This window comes from Cucurbita maxima, unplaced genomic scaffold (assembly GCF_002738345.1).
Source record: "Cucurbita maxima cultivar Rimu unplaced genomic scaffold, Cmax_1.0 Cma_Scf00010, whole genome shotgun sequence".
NCBI lineage: Eukaryota > Viridiplantae > Streptophyta > Magnoliopsida > Cucurbitales > Cucurbitaceae > Cucurbita > Cucurbita maxima.
Genome location: NW_019272026.1, coordinates 234926 through 240671, shown reverse-complemented (window position 1 = coordinate 240671; position 5746 = coordinate 234926). Strand labels below are relative to the sequence as shown.

General features: G+C 32.1%; 1 non-coding gene across 1 annotated transcript; it reads right to left on the bottom strand.

Annotated features, from left to right (window-relative positions):
* Positions 1 to 2299: 2299 nt before the first annotated feature.
* Positions 2300 to 2371, bottom strand: TRNAQ-CUG. The gene has a single exon. It is a non-coding gene; the product is annotated as a tRNA-Gln (tRNA).
* Positions 2372 to 5746: the final 3375 nt, after the last annotated feature.

Sequence of the window (5746 nt, the reverse complement as noted above, 5' to 3'; positions counted from 1 at the left end):
AAACTACCCAGCGAACCACTCACACGTTTTCCCGGCTAACACACTCGATTTTCCCATACTCTCAGATACCCTTGAAAACACAAACAAGAAGAAAAAGAGTTGAATATAGGAATATAAAAGGTTTTTATGATTTTTCCATTAGGGGAGTAACTTCATGGTTAAAAATAGTTTTCAACGAAGAAAAAGAATAGAATATAGGAATATAAAAAGTCTTACTTTTCAATTAAAGTACTAACTTTATTGTTGAAAATAGCAACTTTTACGGCGAAAATAAATGCAAAACATAATATCTTGTCATTTATAGAAATGAAAATAAAATCTTAATGAAAGAAGGCAAAAATGGAAAATCTATATCGTTACAAAATAATGTAAAAAAAGTACATTTCTTCCCTCGATTCCTTCATAAAACATAAAAGATGAACTGTCAAGGAAGAGTTTGGGATAAATATCTCACTTGCTTGTGAACTACAACGCAAGTTATAGACGTTCAAAGTCAGGGGGTAACAGGCACTAGACCATTACACTCCCCTCCTTTCTACTTTTTATCGTTGTCACTTCTCCTCCATGACTTACTATGGTGACAACATTTTTTTTTTTTTGGAATCCTCGGAGCTCTAATACCAAATATTGCATGTGACCCTCGATTGAAATTATGTTGAAACAAGTAAAAGAGGCAAAGAAACACCTTGAGGGGATAGATCTTTTGGAGAAAAGAAAGCTTAAGCACGTAGCTTTTCAATTCTATTTGTGGTTGTGTTGTTGTTAAAAAGGCATACTTCTCATCCATATTTATAGTTGAGAAAGCATTAACTTGCTTCCTAAACTTTCTTCCTAAACTTTCTTCTCAGGTTCATAACCACTAACAATCTTCTGAATTTTAAAGCATAAAACTTAGTCCACAACCACAAAACTTGATCTACAATTTGGTAACTATTACCAATTCTTCTTGCTCTATAAGTTAGCAACTTATTCCACCGAGTCTACTAACAATTCTCCTAAGGTTACTCCATAAGTTAGTAACTTGTTCTACTAAATCTACTAACAATTCTCCTAATGTAACGATATAAATTAGTAACTTGTTCAAATAGCTCAAATTGACCATACTAAATATTTACTAATGAAGGCACAATTACGGGTTCTTACTTGATGTCTTGCTATTGAAGAAGAATTTTCCTTATGAAAAGAATGATTTTAGGCAAGGAATACCTAAGAATACAAAGAAAATGAACATTTTTCTTAATCATACCTTTAAACAAAATGCCCCGACCTTGGAAATTATTAATTAATTAACTTATATTTATGGAGGATTGATCAATAAAGAAAGAGTAGATTAATGAAATGTATTTAGTATTATACCTAAGCATATTTTGATTATTCTAAAATTATTTATTCAAGGGGAGGTGTAATGACCGCATAAAGGAGAAATAAACCGTTCAAGTTATTCCCTAATGTAAAATTTAGTATGATAGTTATATTTTTCAATACCCAAAGGATTGACACATTTATAGTTAGTCCTCTAAATATTGTCTCATTAATTGAATTCTCTTCTGGTGTGTCATTGTGTTTTATAGCTTATTACATGTGCAATTAATCAATTCATGATCAAGATAAGCATGATGTGAATCGTTTTCTTCTACTTCTAGAAAATTAATGCTATAAAAGTGTGAAGAACTTTGCCTATGGCCATATATATGGATGATAGTTGAAAATCTATAATTGAAAGTGGGTTGTCGCATCCTAATCAAGATATGCACATTTCACTATTTCAAGGCACTTTGCCTATGGCCATATATATGGATGATAGTTGAAAATCTATAATTGAAAGGATGGTTGTCGTATCCTAAGCAAGATATGCACATTTCACTATTTCAAGACACATGATGTGAATCGTTTGCTTCTACTTTTAGGAAATTAATGCTATAAAAGTGTGAAGAACTTTGCCTATGGCCATATATATGGATGATAGTTGAAAATCTATAATTGAAAGTGGGTTGTCGCATCCTAATCAAGATATGCACATTTCACTATTTCAAGGCACTTTGCCTATGGCCATATATATGGATGATAGTTGAAAATCTATAATTGAAAGGATGGTTGTTGATGTGAATCGTTTGCTTCTACTTTTAGGAAATTAATGCTATAAAAGTGTGAAGAACTTTGCCTATGGCCATATATATGGTTGATAGTTGAAAATCTATAATTGAAAGGGGTTGTTGCATCCTAAGCAAGTTTCACTATTTTAAGGCGCATATAATATTCATAAAGCGGTTATATTTTGATTTTTTACTCCTTACAAAATAGGTCCCACCGAGATTTGAACTCGGGTTACTGGATTCAGAGTCCAATGTCCTAACCACTAGACTATAGGACCACAAATATTTTCATGATTTGTGTGTAATAAATCTCTAAACTTTAAACAACAAAAAGTAACTTCATATACTTTCAAAAGTTTAAAAACGGTGTGTCCTCGTTCTTTTGTTTTGCATTTGATAGGGTTTCAATACATTAAAATCAATTAATATATTAGATTAAGTGTACTATTATTCTACCATTCTTTTTTAGCCCTACGATCATGTATATGGTTAGAAAAATAGTGAAAGAAGTATTTTCTTTGCCCAATTATTTTACAATTCTTTTTTAGCCAATGGCTCCGAGCATACCCACCGTAAGATATTCAATCACGATGTCCCTTGCGTTTTTCTTCACTGTCAGCAAACTCACAATTTTTTAAAACTGAGGTATAAAGATAGTTGCATTGTGTAGCTACGTACAAGACACTACAACGTCCTCGGAGGGTAAGGCAAGCCAATAGAGACTCACCATAGTTGAGATCTAAACGGAGGAGCAACAAAAAAAAAAAAAAAAAAAAATGAAATCAAAAGGTCTTGAGAAGAAAGAGAGAGGCAAATGGAAAGACGCGTGAATCGAGCGAAGAAGACGATAGGATTGGGTTGGATTTGGTTCGAACTCGAGCAACCCATTAATACAGCCAACCCACGACCCATCATTCCTTTCGGTTGGTGACCAATTTGCAACTCGCAGCCAAAAATTGACTCACTAAGGAAGTTGCCAAAGAAAATTTGGAGAAAATCGAATACAAGAAGTTCAAGAAACGAGGTTCCGAATACCAGACAAGAGGTAAGAAAACATCTTGGAGTTTTCTTAAGAAATACTCGTGGAAATTACTTGGATTTCAACATATATCCTAAGTCAAGTATGAATTAATGGTATATGAAAGAAAAATATTAAAAACCATGAGTTAAGGGTCTAAACCGGTCGTTTGGCTAAAAAATTAAGTAACATTAAATTAACCCCCTAAATCAGCTATGCTACTTATGAAATGTTACTACTTGGCATATTATTGTGTGCTAAAGTTACGTACGAAAATTGGTAGCAATTGAGTATGCCTAAGATGGTAAACCGAGAGGTGTAAAATAAATATAATGCCCTTCGCCCAAAATAACCTCATTTTACGAATTTTAAGGCACCTAAGTAACGTGAAACTTTGGTTCATCAAATTACTAGTAAGTTTTTACGTCCATGGGATCACGTTAGGTTGCCCTTTAATGTGTACCTATGTTAAAACTAATGAGTTGTGATGCTACTCCATGATATAGTGTATAAGCCTATATTCATTTCTAAACCATGTTCCAAGGATATACCTAGGATCAATGGAATATCATAAGTTGCTAAGATTCATACCCTATCTCTCGTCACTAAGGATGTGTGATGCCCTACACTAAGTATCATGAGTAGGAGGATAAGGAGGGCCTCCTATTTTCCTCACTTAGTTGAGATACACTACATCAAAATTTACCAACAGAATGACACAATCATGATAGCACCACTCATGTGTTCACAGGAAGAGAACTAAAGGAAGATTTGGTAATTAATTATTTCAAGAACTTGGTATAGGTCCTTCTCTCTTGGATGTAACCTTGTCTTTCTTTGACATGGGAATCATTCCTTGCAAAAATGTATCCAAACTCAATTATCGGGTTAAAAAATGAGTTCCTTTCGTCCTTTGTTAATTCTTGAAGGAACTTTGAAATTTTGACATTTTTCTGCGAGGTTTTGATTAAATCTTCCTTTCTTGTAGCTGCTTCAATCAAAAGAATATTAGAAGGAATAAGATACAAAACAAGAGGCATAAATGGATTAAATCCATAAACAACTTCAAAAGAAGAACAATGAGTGGTATTATGAATTACTCTATCATATGTCAACCCTACAAATGACAAACATTCGTCCCAAGACTTAATATTCTTAGAAATATAGCATGAAGCAACATTCTTAATGTTCTATTAACCCACTCAGTTTGTCTATCATTCTTAGGATGACATGTAGTTAAAAACAAATTTGGTATTCAATTTACCCCATCTCCGAAAGTGGCTTAAAAATTTAATATCGCTGTCACTAACAATAATGATAGTGATAAATTTAACATCGCTATCATAACAATAATGATAGTGATTCCATGTAATTTACTACTTCTCTAAATACCAAGTCAACAACCCTACCAATCACAAAGATTCATCCTAACACTTAATATTTTTAGAAATAATATCCCTAACTAGAGATCTTAATGTTCATCTTCCTCAGCTTATCCATTATTCTAAGGATGACATGTAATTAAAAACAACAATTTGGTATTCACAATACTTTTCATGTAATTTTATTACTTCTCTAAAGAATAAATCATCAACATGCGTTGCATCATCGGTTTTGATTCATTCAATAAAATGTGCAATTTTATTAAATTCGTATATATATTAGTCTAAGGTTCATTACGTACATTCAAAGGAGTTTACAATCCATTTGGTTGTGATCTAGACTTTGCTTCTATAGATTTAAAACATTAGCCGTAAAACTTATGAACATCGTGCTTCATCTTCGGCCAAAAGAAGTGTTCATACAATATATTATAAGTTTTATTAATCCTAAGATGTCTCATTAAGCAACCCTGCTTCTTTTACAAACAAATCTCTTATAGAACATTTAAGAATACAAAGTTTACTTAAATAGAAATTCATGAAACACATAATAATCATCGACAACTTTTTTTTCCGAAGAAAAGATGAATAAATAGTTTCAATGTCTTAGTCATCTTTATTTAATACTTTAATATGCTCAAATCCTAGAATTTTAGCAGAATTTTAGCACTAAAGTAAAGAGGTTGTACTTTTTTATAATACATGAGCTAACATATTATCCTTACATTTCTTATATTTGATTAGATACGAAAATGTTTCAATAAACTCCACCCACTTTACATGTCTACAATTCAATTTTCTTTGATCCTTAAGATACTTCAAGTTTTCATGATCTAGATCACAAACTCTCTAGGCCATAAGTGGTGTTGTCACAGCTGGAATGTACGAACTAAAGCAAACAATTATTTATCATTGAAAGAATAGTTTAAAGCTGCCCCATTAAGTTTTTCACTAAAATACATCAAAGACTTTTCATCTTCCATCCAAACGCACCTATATCCAAACCACTCGCATCACACTCAATTTCAAAAGTTTTATCAAAGTTAGGCAAGATAATTAATGGTACATTGATTAAGTTTTTCTTTAACCTCATTGAATGCGTTCTCTTGCATTTTTTCCCCTTTAAAAACCACGTTCTTTTCCACTAAGTCATCTAATGGTGCTAAAATCTTTTATAAGTCACCAATATGAAGCTAGCTAACCCAAGAAACCTCATAACTTCACTTGCTTTTTTTTTTTTTTTTTTTTTTTTT